Raw genomic sequence first — 27724 nt, forward strand, 5'->3', positions numbered from 1 at the left:
TGGAGAAGGAAATGGCAACCCACTCCAATATTCTTGCCTGGAAAATCTCATGGACGGAGAAGCCTGGTGGGCTACCACCAGGGGGTCACAAAGAGTCGGACACGACTGAGCGACTTCCCTGATTTACCAACTGGAAGATCCTGCTCCTTGTAGACTATTGTTTTGATTGATGATATCTTTATCAGATATATTTCTACTAGCACATCTCAAATACAGTTTTATTCAATTTCTATTACATGAGTAAAATATCAATTCATTTTCCTTGTTTTAAAATACTAAATATTATGATATGACTGAATTTTTTTTAACCTTTAGCCTCTGTCTCAGACCTGCTTCTTCTGAAAAGGAACACTACAATCTTGGTATCTATTTATTATTACATAAAGTGTCCAGATTTTATCTACCCAGTGTTTTTTCTTTGTACTTATGTAGAAATTTAGCCAAAGAACATAAGCAAGCCTTTGTTTTGTTTTATAGTAATAATAGACTATACTGTTTAGCTATGTGGTGGATACTGTAAGACATTGCCCAAATCCCTCTTTAACGAAGGACTTGTTGCTTCAGTAGGAAATGCTGTCAGCAGACAGTTTTAGCTGTCAGGGCCTTCACCACAATGGCACAGAGGCGTGTCACCCTCAGCCTCTCCAGAGTCAGCCAACACCCAATAAATGATCCAGTTCCAATGTGCAAGTTCATTGCAAGACTATAAAATGTCCTGCCACGTTGACCTAACTTGGGCCAACTCCGAATTGACCTTTCAAGGTTGAGAGCTCTGCATGGGGTGACTGAGGCTGCTGCTGCATCTGTATTGTAGCTCATCTTCTCCCTTTGCCCAAGCATGCTTTCTCAAATGTTAATGGCCAAAGTGTTTGTTATTAAGTATCCTGAACAGTAAGCAGTAAACTCATAGCCTTCTCCTCAAGGAACCAATCCTATGACATGTCTCTTGCCAACCTTTCCACTCAATAGTGTGTCATGCAAGGCTCATTTACTAGTAACTTAGATCTGCCCTAATCTTTTAATATTCTCATAGTATTTGTGTCAGAAACTGAGTAGTTGTTCACTAAAGCCCTTGTTTCCTTTCTTCCTGAACCTGTGTCTAGACCACACGATGATTAGAAATAGCTAGGTTGCCAAGTTCTGACAGTTGGATTGTGGAAAGAAGTGATGTATGATACTTACAGTCCCAATCTGTTAAAATCTTATGTAGTCCTCCATGCCTTCTCATATCTCATGTGCCAATTAGATGCAAAGGATTTAGAAGAAGATGCCAAGGTCCTAAGGGATGGCTGAGCCACAGATGAAATAAGACTGGGTCCTAAAATCATCATATCGACTGCTTGTGTACCCCATATCAAACTGTTAATCTCTTGAAATATTTAGGGTTATTTCCTGCAGAATTAGCCTCTTTTACTTAAAAGAGCTAGGTTTTGATTGTTGGTTGTTTCCAATTTCTTACCATTGCAAATCAGATTTTTCCTAATATTTTGTACATGCTTCTGCAGGTAAGTGTTTCTCTCATATTAAATGCAGGAAAGTGAAATTGCATAATATTTTTGTAATTCCTTTCCAAAATGGTTATACCAAGTTCTGTTTTCACAAGATATATTTATCTCTCTAACATAGGATTTTAAGGAGAACTTCATTTTGGGGTGAAAAATATTTCCATATGTAGTGGAATTCTAATTCATTTCATATCTCAAATTCCAGTAAATAAAAAATTTTAAATCATAGACACTTGATACTTGGAGTTTAAAGTCTCTTCCAAAGCAGTCCCTAAGATTCATGCCATGGAGTCACTCACTGTTTTGCTGTAATAGGAATTTGAATTGTACGTGCTAAGGTGGATGCATACCCATGTGTGTTTCACTACTGCTGCTGCTGCTAAGTCACTTCAGTCGTGTCCAACTCTGTGTGACCCCATAGACGGCAGCCCACCAGGCTCCCGGTCCCTGGGATTCTCCAGGCAAGAACACTGGAGTGGGTTGCCATTTCCTTCTAATGTGTGAAAGTTAAAAGTGAAAGTGAAGTCACTCAGTCGGGACCAACTCTTAGTGACCCCATGGATTGCAGCCTACCAGGCTCCTCTGTCCATGGGATTTTCCCCAATTAAATGCCCAGATTCCCCTCAGACAGCTTTACTGCCACCTGTTCCTCATTCTGAAGGAAGTAAAAAATGTCATAATGACACTGGCTTTACGTATTGAGTATATGATATATGTCAGGCCCTTTGCTAAGTATCTTATCTACATTAACTTACTTGAATCTCATCGTAATCCTCTGATATACAAGTTTCTATTACTTAATTCTGCTTTTCGTATGAGAAGTATGAGGTCAAGGTAACATAATTTACAAAGAGCTGAGACATAAGCTAAGACTTTTGGACTCCAAGCTAAATGCTGGATTTCTTTTCTCTTACACTCTGTTGCCTGATTATTCAAGGTCAGAAAGTGTCACATCCATCATTAAATTAAATTTTACTGGACCTCATTGAGTGAAACGTGGGGCTATGACAGTCTCTGTGTATCTTGGGAGTTAACCAGGCCATGAGGAGGATTTCTTCATGAATGTGTAGGGTTTTATTGGGTAGAAAAACACCCGGTAGGGTTAAGCCTTCTGTCTCAACTCTAGGGGAGAAAGTATCAAAGTGTACAGATCTATAAGTCATTAAAAGTTGTGTTTTTTTAAAACAAAAACAAAAACAAAAACAACAATAAAATCTGCATTCTGGGTGGCTGCTTGCAAAGCAGCTGTAATCGCTTGGCCAAGTCAGATCTTGCTCCATGCTCCTTCCTGAACTTCCTTTGTCCTCAATCTGAGCACAATGCAGAGGAGGGATGTGTGGGTCCAGGGCAAGATGGAATTTGGACCAGCTGTTTTCAAAGGTTACATTAGAAACTCCAAAGGCTAAAAAGGGCTGCTGTGAACACGGCCTTCTAACATCAGAGTCACCACATTGCATCACGTGTCTGTACCAAGAAACCACAGTGGGGATGTAACTGGTAACACACAAATCTTTCTAAGATGAACAAAATGTTAGGCCCTATCGACATGGCACAAGGACATATCTGACTTTCCAAATTTCTTCCATTTTTGTGGTTTTTGAGGTTGCAATAGAATTCAAACCTCTCCGGGTTCAAGTTATCAAGTCTTGACAAAATATGACTTCCTGGATCAGCAAAAGGTTTTGATTAAAAAAAAAAATTTTTTTTTGAGGGCAATTAGATGAAATCATTTTCATCATGTATAAATGAATCAAGGTTATATTTCTCTTAAAATACACAGGGATCAAAAATCTCTCAGAATGAAATAAGCAGTAGACTGATTCTGAGCTTCCTAGGGTTTTACCACATTGAAAAGTCCCAAGTTCCTGTAAATCCCAAAGTTGGACAAAGGGCAAGAAAACAGAACAGAAAAGAGAAAGAGGGCTAAATGAGTACATGTAATCACTGGGCAACAGGCTTCAATTTGGTCTCTTCTGGGGGCAGATGTGTCCCCTCAATAGCTGTCATCCTCTTTGCATAATGATAGATGTTTGTTCATCTAAGCAAAATCTATTGTGCTGACTTGGTGTCTGGCACAGTTAGAAACTTGCTTTATAGCAGAGAGTAAGACAGACACAATCTCTTCCAGTCTTTGAGGGAAGAGATAAGGAAATAGCAAAGACAACTATTTATAAACAAGTTTTGCAAACTGAGACAGTTGCTGTGAAGAAGGCGATCAGGGTATTCTGATCCAGAATGAAGGGGGAGATCTGTGTAGATGAAGTCCTCAGGGGAGAGTTGTGTGAAAAACCACAGCCTGAATGGGGCCGTGTGCACACAGTGAGACCAGGGTGAAGTTTCTTGGGCTGGGAGCTGCTCATGGGAAGAACCTGGACTGACTGGAGGCCATGGCGAGTACACACTTGGACAGTGCAAGGGCGGCTCAAACAAAGGCCGAATAGTCCCAGACAATGAAATGGCACTGGGGAGATTTAAATGGGAATGTGGTATGCTCTGATTTACATTTTAGAAGTATCATTCTGGCTGCAATGTTCTCACTCAATTTAGGGGAGGAGACGGGTTGGAAAAGGAGTAGAGTGGAAGCAGGGGGTTGAGATAATAGGCGATTACAATAGTTCAAGTACAGCAGGGCAGAGGAACACAAGTGAGATGTATTTATCTGTTCCTTTGTCACTGGCTGCAGTCATTTGGACCCTGGTCAAAGCTGACAGGAACGTGAAATGTTTGTATAAGTTTGATTACATTGCATGAATTCCATTAAGCATTCTCAGGGGAAATAACAATTAAGGACGCTGGAAGGCTACAACTGCTGCTTTAAACTTTGTCATTTGCCAGAGATTACGAGTATACAAAGTGCCTGTATCTGTGATTCTAGGCATGTGCTAAACACTTGAACTTCTGGGGTTCTGCAAATGTCTGTCTGTGCGTGTGGTTGCCATGGTAGCGAGCTTCTCTGGCAAGGATAGGAGATGCACTAGCCCTAGGTCTCTCTTCTGTTTCCTTGGCATGAGATTGAATGGAGAAGGCAGAGAATAACCAGCGTTAACGAGTTTCTGATTTTTCTGTGGGTATACTCACAGAATATCTGAAAAGAAAGGAGGACTTGACATCTGGTTTCAAATGACTGTGCGTGGAGGCTCAGAGCTGTGAATTTTCAAGCTCCAGTGAAGACTTTTGACTGGCCTTTAACTGTTCCTCTCCTTATGGATAGCCTTCATCTAAGGCAGACTTTTTTTTTTTTAAAGCCACGCTGGGCTCTCTTCTACCTGTAAATTTATTTTTATTTTTGTATTTGATTGTCTACCAAAGATTTCTGTGGCTTTCTAAGGTTCTTGCTTTATGATTTGGGATAAAGTGGAGAATTGAATGTCCTATACAGTAGGATTACCAGGCCTTGGTGAATGTCCATCTGAGATCTGTGGCCATGAATTTAAAGTGAGGTCAACCAGAATTTTTATGTTCAAAGAGTCACAATGCCTTATTGTTCTAAGGCAAATAATATCTTCACTGGCAAATTGCTTTATTTCCCTGGTATCTATGGTATGAGTCTTTCTTTCATTGAGTTATAAATATTTCTCAAGCATCTATGATGAGCCAAACATTATATTGACAGAATCCTCAGTAATAAGCTAAGAGAAGCAGAATGAGGGGGGAAAGATAGAAGGTAGGGCAGAGAGAGAGAAAAAATAACTTAGGAAAAAGGACTTGAAAATCCCTCCGGTGTTTGCTTTAGGTAGCAAACATCTCTGTCTTTGTTGCCCTATCTAAATTCGCAGACTTAATTAAACTATAGAGTTCTCCGTGGGCTTTCAGAGAAAGGTGTAGCTCAAGTGCCAAGTATGACACATAATTATTTCAGATTTCTCTGAAATGAATAAGCTCCAAAGATTTGGTATCTTATTTAACAGATAGCAAGTAATTTTGATAAAGTTCTCCCCACAGGTTGGGAACTTGGTGAAGTTTTCTGTTCACAAAACAAAAAGAATTACTGCTTAAGAAGCTGATTTCTTTTGAATGTTTTTATTGTTTCCCCTACAAGAGAAGAGCACAGGATCTTGGGGGCTTGAGAGAGAAAGAGCAAGGGGGAGAAAGGGGGATTGGGGAGACAGAAAGAGTTTTATGTTGAATTGTGTGTGAGCAGTGCTGGCAATTTATCTTTTTTTACACCAAAAATATAAAACATTTGGAACAGAGGAAACAAAGCCCCACCTTATTGGCTTTTACTTTTGCTCATTTCTGGGTCTTCATGATGACATAATTCCAAATGCTAATAAAGCCAATTATGGTTAATCTCTTAGAAGCCTTAGCCATCAGCCACATGAATTCAGTGGCATTCTACAGAATCTTCAATTCAATTTCTCAGATTTGTCAAGGAGAAGGATGAAACTGTATTTGTCCCACAAAGCAGAAACAGTACCAAAAGATCTAAAAATAATATAGAATTCAGACTTCCTTGGTCCTCCAGTGGGTAAGAATCTACCTGCCAATGCCAGGGACGTGGATTTGATCCCTGGTCCCCGAAGATCCCACATGCCACGGAGCAACTAACCATGTGCGCCACAGTTACTGAGCCTGAGCTCTAGAGCCTGCGAGCCACAACCCCTGAAGCCCATGCACCTAGAGCCTGTGCTCCACAGAGGGAAGTCACTGCAATGAGAAGCTCATGCCACAACAAAGCATAGCTTCCTCTGGCTGCAACTAGGAAAAGCCGGTGTGCAGTGACGAAGACCCAGGGCAACCAAAAATAAACAAGCAAATAAATAAAATTAATAGAAATAAAAATGCTTTAAAAATAATATGTACCTGAGCATCCAAGCTGACACACCAACCATTCCCACTTCATTGTCTAGAAGAGCGGTTCTCAGTCTGGGGCAATTTTGCCTCCCAGGGAACATTGCAGTGTGTAAATACTTTTTTATTATCATGAGTCAGAGTTGGAAGTAGACATAGGCCAGGGATTCTTCTGAACATCCAACGATGCACAAGGCAACCTTCACAATAAAAATTTATCTGGACCACATTGTTGATAGTGATAAATTTGAAAAATCAGATCTAGATCATTTCTTTAACTCCATAATCAGATATGCCAACTTCCCAGGCTGGCAAGCTTGCTAAAAGAAGAAACTAAACATTTAATTTAGTTTTCAACATGGTTTATCAATAGCTTTCCTATGCAAAGTACTTTCAAGTTTTAATATCAGATGTGTAACAGGTTCATTTGTAATAAAAATAACAGTAATCCCTTACATATGTAAGGTCCATTATAGTATGCAAAATATATTTACATGCGTCACATGTTTAATCATTGCTTCAGCCCTATTAAAGGGTTAGAGCTGGTATCTAATCACTGTATAGAAGGGGAATTATTTTTGCCTTTCGAATCTCCTGAAATGGCTTTTCAACTTGTGATAACACCTTAATTATTGAGGAGTCACCAGCAAATCATGACAGTTATTTCTAAAAGGAAGTACTCAGGATATGGGCTACTCGTTCGTATGTCTCTCACTTGGGATGAGTGAACTCACCCCAGAGAAAAGTAGAGCTTCAGGGACTGAAGTGTTAAATCATGTGGTATGCTACAAGTGTGCCACACATCTAATTTATTTTAAAAAATCATATTTTTTGAAGGCAGAAAAAGATATTAGAAGTGATTTCCTTATTTAAGTTACCTTTTTTATAGAACCTGAAATATAAGAGGGTCATGATCGGGGAGAATTCCTGGCCTGTGATCTATTCTGTGTATGGCTTTACTATGCTGTGATGCATAGAGCATCACTTGAACATTTAGTGAAGAGACTGGGAAATCAGAGCCTGAGCTACTGTTTGAGTTTCCTTGGCAAGCTAAAAACGTATGATCAAGAATGTGTCTAGTCCATTAGACACTTGAAGGATGCTCTTTGATTCTGCAGAAGTCTTAAAGACACAGAGTTCCAAGAGATAACCAAGCCAGAACAAGGATTCGGAGGATTCCTGGCTGAATGTGGGAGGAGTTCTTGCCTCATTCAGGACTGGCACAGAGCATATTGCTTTTGAATTAGGAGTTAGCAGAAGGCAGGCCCAGACTGAAATGCTGGCTCTACCATCAGCTAGGTCCCTGAAATTATAGCCTTTATGTGATGATGCTTGGTCTCGTCATATGCTGGTTGCGGATGGCACTCTTTGGGGGCAGCATAGAGGGTTACAGATGTGATGTAGAGCAAGGTACATTTGAAGCACAGAGGACAGCAAATCCTTCTCGAAGGGGCTGTGAGGTTCTGATTAGACTGTTCATGCTAGCATGATCTCTGTTTGTGAGACTTCCCTGGTGTGCATGTATGTTTGCTCTTGAACATACTGTGTTCAATGCCACTGTCCTAAGTAAGACTCTTGACATGTTTTGCCAACACCCCACTAATGAGACCAAACCCTGCCTCTACTTAACACCGTTCAAAGCATCTGACTTTCTTAAGAGAGTAAGTCTTCCATTGCTCTCTCTTTAAATGTCTGGGCTTCCTAGGGCTTTTTCTCTCATTTTTGGAGATGGAGGGGCTTCCCTTGTGGGTCAGCTGGTAAAGAATCTGCCTGCAATGCGGGAGACCTAGGTTTGATACCAGGGTTGGGAAGATCCCCGGAGAAGGGAAAGGCTACCCACTCCAATATTCTGGCCTGGAGAATTCCATGGACTGTACATACAGTCCATGGGGTCACAAAGAGTTGGACACGACTGAGTGACTTTCACCTGCAGACGGAGGGTGATGACGGTTGTACAGCAACATGAATGCGCTTAATCCCACTGAACTATGCATTTAAAAATGGTTAAAATGGTAAGTTCTATGTTGTATATATTTTTATTGCAGTAGAAAAAATCTTTATTATAATAATAACAAGAAAAATTGCTAGTGTTTATTGAATATTTACCCTGTACCAAGCATTGGGCTGGTCATTTTTTATATAGTCATTTAATCCATTAACTCTTGGAGATCAGTGCTCTTGTTAATCCTATTTACCAATGAGAAAATTGAGGTCTGGGAAGGGTGAGTATGCCCAAGGTCACACAGCTAAGAAGTTGTAAAGCTGAGATTGAAACCCACATATCACGTTCCAAATTCTTAATCATTAGGCTTACTCCCTCACCGAGTTCCTACATGTTGACAATCATCACATTTTGAATCTTCAGCTAAAATCTAGAAGAATGATAATGTTGGCAATTGTATTGGTGTTTGCTAACATTATTTTCAGTCTCTCAAAAAATTGTGAAATAATTCCCATCATCCTGATTTAAAGATAAGAATCTGAAACATAGGGAGTTTAAATAACTTATTTAAGCTCACTCACCCATGGCAGAGCCCAGATTTAAACCTGAATCAATCTGATTTAAAGCCATATGCTTATAAACTATGTTCTTAAATGTTCCACGAGCACCCTATTCTAAGTTATCTTCTTTTATATTTTAAATAAAGTTTATGAAGTAGGGATACACCTTACTGTATCAATACAGTATTCTCCATACAACCCGATGTTAACTTGATGAGTGGACTCTGTAGAACTCAGGAAATAGGATATTTATTACTCTCAGTATAGTATGTGCGTGGAATAAATGTGATAAAACATGATCTGGGCCAAGATTACTAATAAATCCCAGGGACGGGGGAGCCTGGTGGGCTGCCGTCTATGGGGTCGCACAGAGTCGGACACGACTGAAGCGACTTAGCAGCAGCAGCAGCAGCAGCAGCGGGTAGACATAAATGGAAGAATCAGGAACTTAGATGAATTGAGCAAGTGTGTATGAGAAAGAATCCTCTCAGCTCAATGAGATGCTTCTGAGGCATGAAAACTGTGGCTATCCCAAGGCAGACATAGAGAGTATGAAATTTATTTCAAAACAAACAAGTTTTTATTGAAATAAAGTTGATTTACAATGTTGTATTTGATTCTGATCTATAGTAAAGTGATTCAGTTATATATAGAAGATAAGTACAGTATATATATAGTATTTTACTATATTACTATATTCAGTTCAGTTCAGTCACTCAGTCATGTCCGACTCTTTGCGACCCCATGAACTGCAGCACACCAGGCCTCCCTGTCCATCACCAACTCCCAGAGTTCACTCAGACTCACGCCCATCGAGTCAGTGATGCCATCCAGCCATCTCATCCTCTGTCGTCCCCTTCTCCTCCTGCCCCCAATCCCTCCCACCATCAGAGTCTTTTCCAGTGAGTCAACTCTTCGCATGAGGTGGCCAAAGTACTGGAGTTTCAGCTTTAGCATCATTCCTTCCAAAGAAATCCCAGGGCTGATCTCCTTCAGAATGGACTGGTTGGATCTCCTTGCAGTCCAAGGGACTCTCAAGAGTCTTCTCCAACACTACAGTTCAAAAGCATCAATTCTTCGGCGCTCAGCTTTCTTCACAGTCTAACTCTCACATCCATACATGACCACTGGAAAAACCATAGCCTTGACTAGATGGACCTTTGTTGGCAAAGTAATGTCTCTGCTTTTGAATATGCTATCTAGGTTGGTCATAACTTTCCTTCCAAGGAGTAAGCATCTTTTAATTTCATGGCTGCAGTCACCATCTGCAGTGATTTTGGAGCCCCAAAAAATAGTCTGCCACTGTTTCCACTGTTTCCCCATCTATTTCCCATAAAGTGATGGGACCAGATGCCATGATCTTCGTTTTTTGAATGTTGAGCTTTAAGCCATCTTTTTCACTCTCCACTTTCACTTTCATCAACTTTTGATGAACTTTCACCAACTTTGAGTTCCTCTTCACTTTCTGCCAAAAGGGTGATGTCATCTGCATATCTGAGGTTATTGATATTTCTCCGGGCAATCTTGATTCCAGCTTGTGCTTCTTCCAGCCCAGCGTTTCTCATGATGTACTCTGCATATAAGTTAAATAAGCAGGGTGACAATATACAGCCCTGACATACTCCTTTTCCTATTTGGAACCAGTCTGCTGTTCCATGTCCAGTTCTAACTGTTGCTTCCTGACCTGCATACAAGTTTCTTAATATATTAATATATTACCATATATATACTGTGTGTATATATATAGTATTTCACTATATATATATAATATTTGACTATACATGTATGTAGCATTTTTTCCAGCTTCTTTTCCAAGTTATTATAAGATTCTGAATATAGTTTCCCATGCCACACAATAGTTCCTTATTGATTATGTTGATTATGTTTTATACATAGCAGTATGTATATCAATCCACAATTCTTAATGTAATTTTTAAAAGGTAAACTATTCTGCGTGCATTTTGGTTCTTCTTTTATGGCTACTTTTCTCTGCTGTCTGTTTCTGTTCATTCTTAGTGAGCATCTCTGCCTTGTTCCTGAGAGCTAAGACCCTGGTGGCCCCTGGGTCTGTTTTGCTGGCAGTGGTCTTGCATCAGCTCACACTGTTGCCTCTTTACGAGTTTTTACAATCGCCCTCAGAGACTGCAGTAAATGGAACTGAACAACTTGGAGCCCAAACACAATTTCCAGGACTTAAATCCCTGGCCTCCATAGAGATCCTTAGAGATGCTGTGGAATGCAAATTCCCCCAGCAAATCCAATCTGCTTTGTTCTATGAAAGAGTTCTCTAACAACCATGAATCATTAGGCATCATAACGAAAAGGCCAATTTTCCTGCTGTAAAACCAGCTTTTCATAAAAATAGGCATCCTTGATGTCATGAACAGAACTAAATGACCTGAATGCAACTTTTTAACAAAGGAAATATTGGCTAAGAGTTTTGTTGTTGCTCTTTTTTTCATAGAGTATATCTTGCCTGTACCCAGATCCAGATCTGGAAAAAGTTACTTGTAATGATAATTAGGCTCTACCATGACAACTGAAGTGTTTAAAATTGTTGGTAGCAAAATAAATCACTTCCCAAGGAAAATTTTTTGTTAAAAAAAATACACGAAAAATTTCAAGGCATAACAAAAATATGTATGTTATCCTAAAATACACTATAACTTCCCCAGTTATTACTGATGATGTAAATGCAAAATGCAGTTGAAATTTCAGTGTGACAGAGTCATAACGAATTTTAAGGTCAGCCTGACTGGTATTATCTTATAGAAGAAGAGGAATAATCCTGTAATTGGAGAGGGGCTGGAATTACTCTAGTCATCAAATATTCATGCTATAAAAACTCTGCAAAACGGCGTTTCCTAAGTAAATGTCAAGAGTTAAATGGCATTCACTGAATGATTCCAAGATTAGTGTAAAAGTGTTTCTTTAATTAAGTGCAAGCAAAAAATGATAACTAATTAAATGTCGTGATGGGACAGGGAAAGTGTAGGAAAGAAACAGTGGGAAACCAGGTCAGAGAACTGGACTGATTTTGAGGAGAGGGAAGTGAAGATCAACTTCCTCGTGTCTGCAGAGCCAAGTTCCAAGAATGCCCCATAGTAAAATACTAGCAAAGGTCTTCCCTGTAACTCAAACAGTAAAGAATCTGCCTGCAATGCAGGAGACCCAGGTTTGATCCCTGGGTTGGGAAGATCCTCTGGAGAAGGGAACGGCAATCCACACCAGTATTCTTGCCTGGAGAATCCCATGAACAGAGGAGCCTGTTGGGCTACAGTCCATGGGGTCACAAAGAGTCGGACCTGACTGAGCGACTAACACTACTCCTACTAAAATACTAGCACAAATGAGTCAACAGAAGGGAGAGCCCTAGCATTCCTTTAAAGGGAAGGAAGCTGCAGTAAATGTAGTTAGGGAACATAGGTTGCTATTATTAAAAATAATAGTAAGTAGCATTGAGTCAGTATTTCATCTATGCTAAGGAGTCTGATAAGCATTTCACAGACTCTTTCTCATCAGACTAAGCTTCTGTACAGTGTAAAGTTGAAGTACACAGAACTTTTTTCTCTTTCTTTACTGGACACAGATATATTTTGCATTTTCAAAAATCATTGACTTGGTCTCAGGAGAAAACTTGGCATGTTGCTGAACTACCTTTTTCATATTTTGAATTGGTATTATTTTTCATTTTAAAGTACATAATAGGATGATGGGGCTAGCACCACCATTTTTTCAATATCAAAACCTCTGCAGGTTGGGCCCTGGCCATTGGGCCTTCAACATCACTCCTCCATTGACTTGTTGCCATCAGATCATCCTGTAATGAGGAGAAAAGTAGGACATACACCTTTAAGACTGGAGCACCGGTAGGTCTCCCTTCTATACTGAACTTGCTCTAGAGTACCTCCTGTCCATCCTGGGTATACTGCCTATTGAACCACCTCCCCCACCTTCCCCTCCACCTTCCCCCAACCCCCCTCCGCCAAACCTTGTTGTTTTTATCTGAACTTTGTGTCTGATTCCATATCATCACTCCCCAGGATATTTCTACCCAGGTTGAAAACACAATCCTGCTTCCAGGCATCTGCTTCACGTTTCCTGGATGGCCCTGAAATGTGTTTTGTTTAGCTCACTTCGCATTAGACTATAGATTCTGCCAGTGGCCTTTTGAACAGGGGCCTCAGGATGTTTGTTTTTGTAAGTTTTTGTCTTATCTCACTTCCTCTGAAAAAGCCTTACTTTTCACAGCTTGGCTGAAGGCTGAATAAAGCAGCTCTCTGAGCTCTGCCTAGACATCTTGCCAGAATGCGAAGCTAAATGTGTTGCTGTCTGAAAATTATAACCATTCTGCATTGCAGTGTTTCATCAAATAAGCAGGAGAGCATTCCAAGAGCATGGGCAAGAAAGCAGTAAACTACTGCCGCGGCTGTCTGTCTGTCTCCTTTCTCTCCCTCTCTCGCTCTCGCCCCAACACCCCCTTCCCTCTCACAAATGGATGAAGTTCAGTGATTCTAAAAAGCAAGGCAAGCACCTGGGGACTTCGTTAAAATGCAAATTCCCAGACCACATCCTCGGAGATTCAGACTCAAAACAGCTGGTTGAGTCCTGGGAATCTTTTTAACAAATATGCACCCCCTCCACACTACCCCCATCGTTTTAATGAAATTTTTTGTAGAGCCAAACATGAAGAAACCCCAGTAAAGTGGTGAAAATCTTGACCTCGAAAGTCTCAGATATGGCTTTGAATCCTAGCTCAGGTATAGCCTGGCTGGGTATCCTTTTAAATCCCAGTTGCCCTCAAAATAAGTGGATAAAATAAAAGATTTTGTGAGGATTCAGTAGGCTTGGCACAAAGTGAATGCTCAGCAAATAGTAGCTCTTATTTTGAGATTCATCCTATTTTAAAGAAACAGAAGAAATGAAAATAGTAGAAAACACAATCTTGTTACCAGTCTTGTATGAGAAGTAAGTGGGCTTAGCCTATGTAAAACTAAAGATTTATCTTGGACCAAAATACGAAAGACAAGAAACAAGAGTGTGTAGCCCTTTTGTTTGTGATGATCTACAGCTCATGTTTCTCCCTCACCTTGGTACCCACCTCTGTCCCATCTTCACTGAGCATCCATTAGGAGATTTCTTGAATTTGCTTCCTCAGGGAGGATGGCCTTCCTGACCCCTAGGTTAAATCCACAACAGTGGTTACTTCCTCTCATGTTGTTGTTAATTACTAGCTAGATGTCTGCCTTCCTTCTAAACCTTGAGCGGCTCTATCAGGATAGAATCGTGTTCCCTATCATAGCCTTCTTTCCAATGGGAAGTTCATACTATGCACCTGATAGCAGAACTTTTGGGGGAAGAAATAAATCTAAAGGAGATTTAAAAAATTCATTAGTGCTGTTCAACTCTGACATGGAATATCTTGGATACAAGCGTGCCTGTCACAGCAGGTCCATTCAAATGGACCTCTTGTATATATTGCTAAGGAAATCCCTTTAGGAAACTTGGTGACGCTTAAGTTCTCTTCCAGTTGGGCTAACACTTTCCCAGAGCACCTTAAGGAAATCTTGGACAGTTTCTTGAACAAAGTCATAATGAAGATCTCTGTTTTGCCATTTGCAAGGAGTTAGACGAATTGCACAAGGAAACACCAGATGACAGCATCAATTTTAATTATGTCTCAGTGAAACACCCGGAGGTGCCATTTCAATGATGCACTGCTCCAGGACCTCCAAACAATGAAGGGAGAAGTAATGAAGTAAAGACAGGGTTTGATTGTATTTGCCAATCTACTCCAGCTTTACCTCATTTAAAATTTTTTTCCCTTCCTCATATGGAGAAATTTTAGCTTGGCATTAATATCCCCACAAAGGAAAGGTGATTCACCAGCTGAATGAATTAAGCATTTCACCAGACTTGGCTTCAAAAGTTGGAAAAACAGCAAAAATCACACGTTATTTCAAGTCTGGAAAAGCTAATATTTTTTTTTCCTCCATTGTCTTTCATTTTCTACTTCTGGCCAAAAATAGAAAGCCACTTTTATATCCTTTTAAATATGTTTCTTAGGGGGAAAAGACAATTTCCAAGTGGAAGCAGAAACAGAGTATAAATGCTAAGTTCTATTTCTTTTGGCATATAGACTTCAGTTGAATTTTGCTCCTGTGCCTTGAGTTTCTGTTATTGCCAAAAGAGGGGAGGGGGCACATGGAAACTCAGAAAAAGTAAAATAAGAAGGCTGCATAATTCTTAACCATGTTCTTTATTTAGTCCTTGTTATAACTTAACTCCATCCATAGGATAATCCTTCTGACTGAATATTTATATTCCATTGTTTTCAAAGAAGGTCAAGAGTGCCATAGAAAGTGACTGTTAAGTGTGGCAAGCTTGTCAGTGAACATAAGTACATTATGCCTTCATTCTTTCTTTTTTGGTAAAGTCATAGAGCTGCCATTTTTAAGGTATTCTATACGTTCCTCTATTTATTTCTTTTGAGCCCATTTGTGTTTTTCTTCCAGGAAGGAAAATACACTGAAAACAAAGACAAAGTATACTTTCTGGCCAAGTATTAACAGTTTCAGCAGTGGACTACCTCTGAGTTCTGGGGAGTCATTTTGCAAAGACTCTGGATCTAGTCTGGTTGATGAAAACCTCTGACACTTGTTAGTAGTTTGAGCTTTATCAGGTCTATCACTAGTCCTCACTACAAGGAAAAGCCATTGTGGGGAAAGTCATATCATCAGATAGGGAAGTATTTAAGCATTGTGTGGAGATCCTTTTCTTTCACTTGCTGGGTGAAGGCTGTGCAAAAGAAGAGCACACTGTGTCTCTTGAGTGGATAAAACAGCAAGAGAAGGATTTCTTTACGGAAGAAATGTTCAAAGCGTATTCCTTAGATGCTATTCTGTGGTCACAAATGTTTTGTACAATAACTCAATCTTATTTCTATTTGCATAGTAGAAATGTGTAGCAGAATCACAGTGCATTTTCATCAAAGACCCTAGGTATTCCTGAAACAATGTATACTCTTCTAAACTTAAGTTTCTGCAGATTCATCTGACCCCTATTTTATAGCACACCTGTTAACAGTAACTCAACTTCCATTGAAAAATAGTACCACAACTTGCATGTAATCCCATCTGCACTTCCCCTTCCCCAACCCCACAAGCTCTTTTTTCCAGATTTTATTTAATGCAAGCATGACCTATAGTAGCTCCAATACTTTGCTATCTTTTTTATGTCGTGACATCCATAGACACATATAATAAAAAATTATAATAGTTGCATGCCTTATATCTCCAGAATGATCATGAGAATCTTTTGTCTACTTCATGATATTTGACTATCTTTACCTAGCATAAGTATTCTGTGAATCCTTCTGTAAATTTATGAAGTGCTGGCTCAGACAGGAGGGTGACCATAGCCCCAAGGGCTAAGGGGATCAGTTGAGTGGGGAAATTATACCACCGCTTACTGTTTGGGACATTTCATTCTGATGAGCTAACAAGGATGCACAGGGTGAATCCACCCCTTCTACCAGGAATATTTGTGTGTTAAGTGTGGAGCCTTCTATATGCGCCCATTGTTTTGTGTCCTCAGGTACCTGGGTGCCCAGTGTGAAGTCAGATGTGAATGCTGTAACTGGTGCCCTTTGTTTCACTGCTCAGTTCACCTCACACATTCTAAGGGGAGCTGGTACTGTATCACCCAAATGACTCCCCTCATTTGCTGTGTTAGATACACTTCATATTTCCTCTCTTGGTTTCTGTAAGAGGCGGCAGACCAGATGGATGAGAACCGAAGGACCATCTATCAACCCTCCCTGCAACATTTGGAGGTTTTCCCTTTCTTTTAATTAGGAGCAGACTCTTCTAGAGGGTCACTCCCCTCACTCCCTCCCCCTGCTGCCTACTTATTTCCAAAGCGCACAGCTAGATGTTGATTTTGCTATCGGAGCTAGGGCTCTGGAGAACATAGTGACCAGGTAGGAAAAAAGTCATTGTCATGGAAAAGTTACATTCAAATGGATGAATAGGAGTTGATAGGATACTCCTGGTATTCTGTTATAAACATACCTCACACCCAGTACCATGTTTCTTATTCCCCCCACACCCACCGCATGTAGTTAAGTGTTTATTGTCACTGTTAATCCATCAAAAAACAAATGAATTTACTCCCCTAGAAAGAGTTTATTTTCTTCTTTGTTTTATCATAATGGTTCAGCTCTAGTCTTTTGTTGTTGTTACTGTTGTTTTCCAATAGGATGTATTGTCTCCTTTTGATTTCCCTTAAAAAGTCATCCATCATCATTGCTCAAAACTGAAGCTATACCAATGAGCAAAATAATGAAAACAGAAATCATTCATGAAACATCACCCAAACAGAATCAATAGTTAACATTATAATGTAATTTTCCCAGTCTTTTTCCTTGCATAAATATTTTCAGTTTATTTTAAAACATTGGAATATTTATGCATGATGTATTGTAAATATCTTATCCCACCTACTGCATCCCTCAGTTGTCTTTAGATGCTATGCCATAAAATACTGCTCTATGCTCTCCTCTCTGGAAGCTGCATGAATTCCCTTCTGTGGCTCTATATGTGATGAGATATTTGATTCATCACTTCCTGTGATCCAAAACAGTGGTTCAGTGTTTCAGATTCTTCTTTCCTATCACAAACAGTGTTAAGGTTGATACCTCTGTAACCAAACCTTTGAACACGTACCTCCCTGGTTTTGTACAGTTTTGGTGTCATTTCTTGTGAGAGATAATCAACATACAGAAAAGCACAGAAAACATTTTTACAGTTAGTTGAGTCCATGCAAAAAGGAACAGCAGTAGTCATATGCCAGTATGAATATACCTTAGGTCACAGAACTGTGTACTCAACAATGGTTAAAATGGTACATTTTAGGTTATATATACTTTGCCACAAAAAACAAGACAAGAAAAGAAAGGAAAGAGAACACTAGTATAATTGCCACACTGGACCAGGAAAAGATGACTACCAGCAGCCCATGAGCTCCTACCTATCACAACTCCCCAGGCTTCCCTGGAGGTAACCACCCTTGTGATGTTCATCTTTTATACTTAGTTTTACTAAATATGAATGAATACCCTAAAATATCTGGTTTTGAACTTTTATAAAAATGGAAGCATACTTTTGTATCTGACTTCTTTGGCTCCTTGTATGTTTGTAAAATTTATCCATGTAGCTTATTCATTTACAGTGCAGCAGGACATACCATTATATGTGCATGTGTGAGTGCTCAGTCATGTCTGACTCTTTGCAACCCCATGGACTGTAGCCTGCCAGAGCTCCTCTGTCCATGGAATTTTCCAGGCAGGAATATTGGAATGGGTTGCCATTTCCTCCTCCAGGAGATCTTCCCAACCCAGGGACTGAACTTGCGTCTCTTCCCTCTTGCTTCATTGACAGGCAGATTCTTCACCACTGTGCTACCTGGGAAGCCCTACCATTGTATCAATATACCAAGATTTTTCTACTATACTCAGCATGGACATCCCAGATTTACACTGCTACAATAATCCTGGGGCACATGTGCACCATTTCTCTAAGATTGAAATCATTGATTCATGGGATAAATATATCTTTGATTTGAGTACACAACGCCAAAATAAGTGATTATATTTTTCACACCAATTGTGTATGAGGATTCTCAGTATTCTACACTCCCCCCATATTTGGCATTTTCAGAGCATTACATTTTTTGTCAAACTAGTAGATGTACAGAGCTATTTAATTTTGTTTTTTATTTGTGTGTGTCAGATAATTCAGTTCAGTCGCTCAGTCATGTCTGACTCTTTGTGACCCCATGAATCACAGCATGCCAGGCCTCCCTGTCCATCATCAACTCCTGGAGTTCACCCAAATTCATGTGCATTGAGTTGGTGATGCCATCCAGCCATCTCATTCTCTGTCATCCCCTTTTCCTCTTGCCTCCAATCCCTCCCAGAATCAGGGTCTTTTCCAATGAGTCAACTCTTCGAATGAGGTGGCCAGAGTATTGGAGTTTCAGCCTCAGTCAGCATCAGTCCTTCCAGTGAACACCCAGGACCGGTCTCCTTTAGGATGGACTGATTGGATCTCCCTGCAGTCCAAGGGACTCTCGAGAGTCTTCTCCAGCATCACAGCTAAAAAGCATCAATTCTTCGGCGCTCAGCTTTCTTCACAGTCCAACTCTCACATCCATACATGACCAGTGGAAAAACCATAGACTTGACTAGACGGACCTCTGTTGGCAAAGGAATGTCTCTGCTTTTGAATATGCTATCTAGGTTGGTCATCTGAGTTAAATTCACCCATTCCAGTCCATTTCAGTTCGCTGATTCCTAGAATGTCAACATTCACTCTTGCCATCTCTTGTTTGACCACTTCCAATTTGCCTGGATTCATGGACCTGACATTCCAGGTTCCTATGCAATATTGCTCTTTACAGCATTGGACCTTGCTTCTATCTCCAGTCACATCCACAGCTGGGTATTCTTTTTGCTTTGGCTCCATCCCTTCATTCTTTCTGGAGTTATTTCTCTACTATCTCTAGTAGCATATTGGGCACCTACTGACCTGGGGAGTTTCTCTTTCAGTATCCTATCATTTTGCCTTTTCATACTGTTCATGGGGTTCTCAAGGCAAGAATACTGAAGTGGTTTGCCATTCCCTTCTCCAGCGGACCACATTCTGTTCATTTCCAAGGCAAACCATTCATATTACAGTAATCCAAGTCTATGCCCCAACCAGTAATGCTGAAGAAGCTGAAGTTGAACGGTTCTATGAAGACCTACAAGACCTTTTAGAACTAACACCCAAAAAAGATGTTCTTTTCATTATAGGGGACTGGAATGCAAAAGTAGGAAGTCAAGAAACACCTGGAGTAACAGGCAAATCTGGCCTTGGAATATGGAATGAAGCAGGGCGAACACTAATAGAGTTTTGCCAAGAAAATGCACTGGTCATAGCAAACACTCTCTTCCAACAACACAAGAGAAGACTCTATACATGGACATCACCAGATGGTCAACACCGAAATCAGATTGATTATATTCTTTGCAGCCAAAGATGGAGAAGCTCTATACAGTCAGCAAAAACAAGACCAGGAGCTGACTGTGGCTCAGACCATGAACTCCTTATTGCCAAATTCAGACTTAAATTGAAGAAAGTAGGGAAAACCACTAGACCATTCAGGTATGACCTAAATTAAATCCCTTATGATTATACAGTGGAAGTGAGAAATAGATTTAAGGGCCTAGATCTGATAGATAGAGTGCCTGATGAACTATGGAATGAGGTTCGTGACATTGTACAGGAGACAGGGATCAAGACCATTCCATTGAAAAGAAATGCAAAACAGCAAAATGGCTGTCTGGGGAAGCCTTACAAATAGCTGTGAAAAGAAGAGAAACAAAAAGCAAAGGAGAAAAGGAAAGATATAAACATCTGAATGCAGAGTTCCAAAGAATAGCAAGAAGACATAAGAAAGCCTTCTTCAGCGATCAATGCAAAGAAATAGAGGCAAACAACAGAATGGGAAAGACGAGAGATCTCTTCAAGAAAATCAGAGATACAAAAGGAAAATTTCATGCAAAGATGGGCTCGATAAAGGACAGAAATGGTATGGACCTAACAGAAGCAGAAGATATTAAAACGAGATGGCAAGAATACACAGAAGAACTGTACAAAAAAGATCTTCACGACCCAGATAATCACGATGGTGTGATCACTGACCTAGAGCCAGACATCCTGGAATGTGAAGTCAAGTGGGCCTTAGAAAGCATCACTACGAACAAAGCTAGTGGAGGTGATGGAATTCCAGTTGAGCTATTCCAAATCCTGAAAGATGATGCTGTGAAAGTGTTGCACTCAATATGCCAGCAACTTTTGAAAACTCAGCAGTGGCCACAGGACTGGAAAAGGTCAGTTTTCATTCCAATCCCAAAGAAAGACAATGCCAAAGAATGCTCAAACTACTGCACAATTGCACTCATCTCACATGCTAGTAAAGTAATGGTCAAAATTCTCCAAGCCAGGCTTCAGCAATATGTGAACCGTGAACTTCCTGATGTTCAAGCTGGTTTTAGAAAAGGCAGAGGAACCAGAGATCAAATTGCCAACATCCACTGGATCATGGAAAAAGCAAGAGAGTTCCAGAAAAACATCTATTTCTGCCTTATTAACTATGCCAAAGCCTTTGACTGTGTGGATCACAATAAACTGTGGAAAATTCTGAAAGAGATGGGAATACCAGACCACCTGACCTGCCTCTTGAGAAATCTGTATGCAGGTCAGGAAGCAACAGTTAGAACTGGACATGGAACAACAGACTGGTTCCAAATAGGAAAAGGAGTATATTGTCCCCCTGTTTATTTAACTTCTATGCAGAGTACATCATGAGAAACGCTGGGCTGGAAGAAGCACAAGCTGAAATCAAGATTGCTGGGAGAAATATCAATAACCTCAGATATGCAGATGACACCACCCTTATGGCAGAAAGTGAAGAGGAACTCAAAAGCCTCTTGATGAAAGTGAAAGTGAAGAGTGAAAAAGTAGGCTTAAAGCTCAACATTCAGAAAAGGAAGATCATGGCATCCGGTCCCATCACTTCATGGGAAATAGATGGGGAAACAGTGGAAGCAGTGTCAGACTTTATTTTTCTGGGCTCCAAAATCACTGCAGATGGTGACTGCAGCCATGAAATTAAAAGACACTTACTCTTTGGAAGGAAAGTTATGACCAACCTAGATAGCATATTCAAAAGCAGAGACCTTACTTTGTCAACAAAGGTTCGTCTCGTCAAGGCTATGGTTTTTCCTGTGGTCATGTATGGATGTGAGAGTTGGACTGTGAAGAAGGCTGAGGGCCGAAGAATTGATGCTTTGAACTGTGGTGTTGGAGAAGACTCTTGAGAGTCCCTTGGACTGCAAGGAGATCCAACCAGTCCATTCTAAAGGAGATCAGCCCTGGGATTTCTTTGGAAGGAATGATGCTAAAGCTGAAACTCCAATACTTTGGCCACCTCATGTGAAGAGTTGACTCATTGGAAAAGACTCTCATGCTGGGAAGGATTGGGGGCAAGAGGAGAAGGGGACGACAGAGGATGAGATGGCTGGATGGCATCACTGACTCGATGGACATGAGTCTGAGTGAACTCTGGGAGTTGGTGATGGACAGGGAGGCCTGGTGTGCTGAGATTCATGGGGTCCCCAAGAGCCGGACACGACTGAGCGACTGATCTGATCTGATCTAGTTTGGTCATAACTTTCCTTCCAAGGAGTAAGTGTCTTTTAATTTCATGGCTGAAATCACCATCTGCAGTGATTTTGGAGCCCAGAAAAATAAAGTCTGACACTGTTTCCACTGTTTCCCCATCTATTTCCCATGAAGTAATGGGACCAGATGCCATGATCTTTGTGTTCTGAATGTTGAGCTTTAAGCCAACTTTTCACTCTCCTCTTTCACTTTCATCAAGAGGCTTTTGAGTTCCTCTTCACTTTCTGCCATAAGGGTGGTGTCATCTGCATATCTGAGGTTATTGATAATTCTCCCGGCAATCTTGATTCCAGCTTGTGCTTCTTCCAGGCCAGAGTTTCTCATGATGTACTCTGCATAGAAGTTAAATAAACAGGGTGACAATAAACAGCCTTGACATACTCCTTTTCCTATTTGGAACCAGTCTGTTGTTCCATGTCCAGTTCTAACTGTTGCTTCCTGTCCTGCATATAGGTTTCTCAAGAGGCCAGTCAGGTGATCTGGTATTCCCATCTCTTGAAGAATTTTCCACAGTTTATTGTGATCCACACAGTCAAAGGCTTTGGCATATTCAATAAAGCAGAAATAGATGTTTTTCTGGAACTCTCTTGCTTTCTTTTTTTTTTTAATGTAAATTTATTTATTTTATTTGGAGGCTAATTACTTTATAGTATTGTATTGGTTTTGCCATACATCAGCATGAATCCACTACTGGTGTACACATGTGCCCCATCCTGAACCCCCCTCCCGCCTCCCTCCCCATACCATCCCTCTGGGTCATCCCAGTGCACCAGCCCCAAGCATCCAGTATCATGCATCAAACCTGGACTGGAGATTCATTTCACATATGATATTATACATGTTTCAATGCCATTCTCCCAAATCATCCCACTCTCACCCTCTCCCGCAGAGTCCAACAGACTGTTCTATACATCTGTGTCTCTTTTGCTGTCTCTCATACAGGGTTATCATTGCCATCTTTCTAAATTCCATATATATGTGTTAGTATACTGTATTGGTGTTTTTCTTTCTGGCTTACTTCACTCTGTATAATAGGCTCCAGTTTCATCCACCTCATTAGAACTGATTCAAATGTATTCTTTTTAATGGCTGAGTAATACTCCATTGTGTATATGTACCACAGCTTTCTTATCCATTCATCTGCTGATGGACATCTAGGTTGCTTCCATGTCCTGGCTATTGTAAACAGTGGCTGCTGTAAACATTGGGGTATGCGTATCTCTTTCAGTTCTGATTTCCTCAGTGTGTATGCCCAGTAGTGGGATTGCTGGGTCATATGGCAGTTCTATTTCCAGTTTTTTAAGGAATCTCCACACTGTTCTCCATAGTGGCTGTACTAGTTTGCATTCCCACCAACAGTGTAAGAGGGTTCCCTTTTCTCCACACCCTCTCCAGCATTTATTGTTTGTAGACTTTTGGATAGCAGCCATTCTGACTGGCGTGAAATGGTACCTCATAGTGGTTTTCATTTGCATTTCTCTGATAATGAGTCATGTTGAGCATCTTTTCATGTGTTTGTTAGCTCTTTTGCACTTTCAATGATCCAGTGGATGTTAGCAATTTGATCTCTGGTTCCTCTGCCTTTCCTAAAACCAGCTTGAAGAGATCAAATACCTTCTTTTATACTTACTGGTCTATGTTATCTTTTATAAAGCAAAAGACTTGAATCTTTTGCAGATGCTTTTCTATTGTGTCATTTTGTCTTATTGTCTTGGAATTGTTCTTTTAATTTTCTGAAAACAAGCCCTTCATTGGTTGTTTCCCTAACTTATAGTTTTTCTTTTCAGTCTCTTAATAGTGTCTTTTGGTAAAGTTTTTTTTTTTTTAATGTAGTGAAATGGGCAACCATTTCCTATGGTTCTTTGCATTTTGTTTAAGGCATTCTTATTTACATTACACTTGTGAAAATATTCTTCTGTATTATAGTTTATAGTTTCCTATTTGGATCATAAACTAATTGGTATTATTTTATATATAATGTAAGGTAGAGGTATAATTTTTTTCTTTTTAAAAAAATACATGGATATGCAGTTGTCCTAGCAAAACTTATTGATATCTGTCCTTTCCCTGCCAAGCAGCCATGATACCTCTGTCATGCAGGAAATGCCCATATTACATGCCTGGGTCTGTTTCTGGGCTCACTATTCTGTTCCATTGGTCTGTTTGCATCACTGATCCACAGTTAAGTCTCATATCATGGTAATTTTTGGTCCTTGATGGGGCACACTTCCCACATTGCTGTTCTTCTTGGTGCTTATTCATTGCTTATTCATCCTTTTCTTTTCCAACACATTTGATACTCAGTTTATTCCTGGACAAAGAAGCAGGGCTACATTTATGCTGGGCTACACTCCATGGGTTTGCAAAGAGTCAGACATGACTTAGCAACTAAACAACAATATCAACAAATTATCATGTTAAAAAATTGGGACATCTAGTTGGGCTTATATTGGAGGACAATTTATATATTTATAGTACTGAGGCTTTCAATCTATGAATATTTATTTAGGTCTCTCTTTTTTTTTAAACTGTCCATTAATAAAATGTTATGATTTACTCGGTGGAAGTCTTAATTCAGTTTTTAGATTTATTGTTACATATTGTTGATGCTATTCTGAGTGCTATTTAAAAATTTTTATTTGTGTTTGCAACTCTTTAGTATTGTTGACTTTTTCATACTAATATTATATCTAGAGAATATATTTATCTCATTATATATCTGTAAATAATATATCTGTAGTTTCTTTTGGTGACTTTTTGGTTTTTTTTCTTTTGGTTTCTTTTGTATTCGTAAATACAATCTTTAAATGATGGATTTGTTCCTTGCTTTCTAATTCCTATGCTTTTTATTAATTTTATTTTTCTAATTTTTATTTTCCTTGCCTCACTGCACTGACTGAAACGTTCCATGTAATTCTCATTAAAAGTGGTAACAGTGGGAATGTTTGTCTGTTTTTTAACTTAAAATGAGAATACGCCTTCAAATATGATGACTGTCAGGGTTTTCTTTTCTTTTTCTTCCATAGATTTCCATTATCGGATTAAGGAAGTTAGGTCCATTCTGTTATTTTTTATCATTAATGAATGTAGAATTGATCCCAAATGTTTTTTCTGCATTTCTGCATTCTTTGAAATGATCTTTTTTCTTTTATCTATTGTTTTATGAATTTTCTCTTTTATCTATTGTTTTATAACAGTCTCTACCCAAATTTCTGCTGTTTATTATCCCTTACATTCTGTGGGTTAAGAGGGTTCAGCAAGGTGTTTCTCTCCCATTCTTTTTGGGTGGTCTCTTGCAGTGGCAGTAGCTCTGGCTCTGGATTCGTCTGGATTCTCAGCTTGGATGTTGAAAGGTCCCAGATGGCTCATTAAATGCCTTGCACGTCCTTGGAGGTTTCTGGAAGTCCCAGTGCAGCTGGCATGCTGAGAATGCTGTTCCTGTCTTTCCCAACATAGTCTCAGGGCCCTTTTTCTCTCCATGGTCTCTATATTTGGCCTTTACAAGGTCTCTCCAGCTTGGTAGCTGATGTATTCCATGGTGGCCCAAAGTGTGAAGCAGGAGTTTCCAGGCTTTAAGGCATTTTCCTGAAATCAGCATAGCCATATTCAATGGTTTAAAGTAAATCACAGGCTAGCCTAGATTCAGGTCCAAAGGGACAACATAAGGACGCGATGGCAAGAGGTCATCTTTAGAGACCAACTATAGGAATATATTCAGGGGTGAATTACATCAGTTAGATTTTCCAATGTCTAGTAGCTTTACATACTTGGGATAAACCCAACTTGGTCATAATGAATTATCTTCAGATCTAATATGTCTAATTGGAGAAGGCAATGGCACCCCACTCCAGTACTCTTGCCTGGAGAATCCCATGGACGGAGGAGCCTGATACGCTGAAGTCCATGGGGTCGCAAGGAGTTGGACACAACTGAGCAACTTCACTTTGACTTTTCACTTTCATGAATTGGAGAAGGAAATGGCAACCCATTCCAGTGTTCTTGCCTGGAGAATCCCAGGGACGGCGGGGCCTGGTGGTCTGCCATCTATGGGGTCACACAGAGTCGGACACGACTAAAGTGACTTAGCAGCAATATGTCTAATATATTAGATTTGAAGACAATTATATTACATATTATGTATCTAATACATTCTTAGGTTGGCTCATTTTCACCTTTTCCTCATAATGTATTTCAGGAAAAGTTGTGGTTCTATCCTTACCCTTATAAAGGATCCAACCATATCTGTATTTGAGAAGTTCAGATACCATGTTCTTTCCTCTCCTCATGTATGTCTTGAGATGAAACTTCTTTGATCCTTCCTGGGAGGGAGTGGGAGACTGGGACAGTTTTACTGCTCCCAGCTTTGGCAGACATTTCAACCTAAGCAGCCATGGTTTCGCTTAATGACTCATGGTCACACTGGCATATCCTGTTCTCTGTTGATGGGCCACCTTTTACACAGAAGAATACAGAAGCTCCTGCATTTGCAATGAGATGAGTCTCCCTGCCTGCCCCTTCTTTTTTGGGACTGCACAATGCCTACATTGGAAAGATTACGATAGGAACTTCCTGCAACCCTACAGTGTCCAATAGATGGAGGGTGACTCACGCCTCTGACAGGGAAGTTAATGATTCTTTCCAAGGCTGATATTGGTTACTTTCCTCTGTCTTCCCCCAACATCTGCTGGTCCAGTAAGTTTATAAAAAGACTGAAGGATATCACTGTAAGATAATAAGGATAACATTTAGTTACTATTAGAGTAGATTCCGGAGAAGGCAATGGCACCCCACTCCAGTACTCTTGCCTGGAAAATCCCACGGATGGAGGAGCCTGGTGGGCTGCAGTCCATGGGGTCACTAAGAGTCGGACACGACTGAGCGACTTCACTTTCACTGTTCACTTTCATGCATTGGAGAAGGAAATGGCAACCCACTCCAGAGTTCTTGCCTGGAGAATCCCAGGGATGGGGGAGCCTGGTGGGCTGCCGTCTGTGGGGTCGCACAGAGTCGGACACGACTGAAGTGACTTAGCAGCAGCAGAGTAGATTCAATTTGAAAGATTATAATTTAACATTATCAGACACTGTATATGTATATAAATATATGTGTGTATATATATAGAGAGAGAGCATATGTATGTGTGTGTGTACTTTATATGTGTGATGGACAAAACATGACTACAAATTTATCAACAATCCTCCCACTGAGAGGTGAATCTTTGATTCCTACCGCATGAGCTCAGACACTGATTTGAGCAGGCAGATAAAGATATGGAGGAAGTGATGCTGTGACTTTTCAGGTTCAAACCTTAACAGACTGGCAACTTCTACTTCCTGCCTCTTGGAACATTCATTTAGGGAGAAGGCAGTAACCGCATAAATCTAACAATCCTGAGACCACCATGATGTGAAAAAGCCCAAGTTAGAGGAGAATGAACGGAACTGACTAAGCTCCCACTCAGCTCTTCTGGCCAACCCAGCCCAAGCAGCAGACCTGTGAGTGAGGAAACCATGAGATGATCCAGCCTCAACGACCATCTGTTGATATCAACTCACAGAGAGATTATAGGAGGAGATACCAGTCTATTTATGAAGAAAGATGAGTTCAGTGTTGGTCATGGTGCGTTTGAGGTGCTGT

At 40.2% G+C, this 27724-nt stretch overlaps 2 long non-coding RNA genes across 10 annotated transcripts in view; one reads left to right on the forward strand and one right to left on the reverse strand.

Moving 5' to 3' along the window:
- The window catches only part of LOC147348292 (uncharacterized), a 160306-nt gene that overhangs the window by 17749 nt on the left and 114833 nt on the right, over positions 1-27724 (forward strand). The window contains exon 3 of one of the 8 annotated variants that reach the window (XR_015151416.1): positions 12555-12686. The exons of the other annotated variants lie outside the window; for them this stretch is intronic. This is a non-coding gene — a long non-coding RNA (uncharacterized LOC147348292). Of the gene's footprint in view, positions 1-12554; positions 12687-27724 lie in introns of those variants that run through there. 8 annotated transcript variants of the gene reach the window in all.
- Positions 9356-27724, reverse strand: part of LOC147348293 (uncharacterized) — a 360187-nt gene continuing 341818 nt past the window's right edge. Inside the window, exons 4-5 of one of the 2 annotated variants that reach the window (XR_015151369.1) lie at positions 13900-13977; positions 9356-12618 (exon numbers count right to left, since the gene is read on the reverse strand). This is a non-coding gene — a long non-coding RNA (uncharacterized LOC147348293). The remainder of the gene's footprint in view (positions 12619-13899; positions 13978-27724) is intronic. The other variant, XR_015151377.1, reaches the window with a different exon arrangement.

This window comes from Bos grunniens, chromosome 22, assembly GCF_055505025.1.
Source record: "Bos grunniens cultivar Pamir isolate PY7600 chromosome 22, Bosgru_T2T1.0, whole genome shotgun sequence".
Lineage (NCBI taxonomy): Eukaryota > Metazoa > Chordata > Mammalia > Artiodactyla > Bovidae > Bos > Bos grunniens.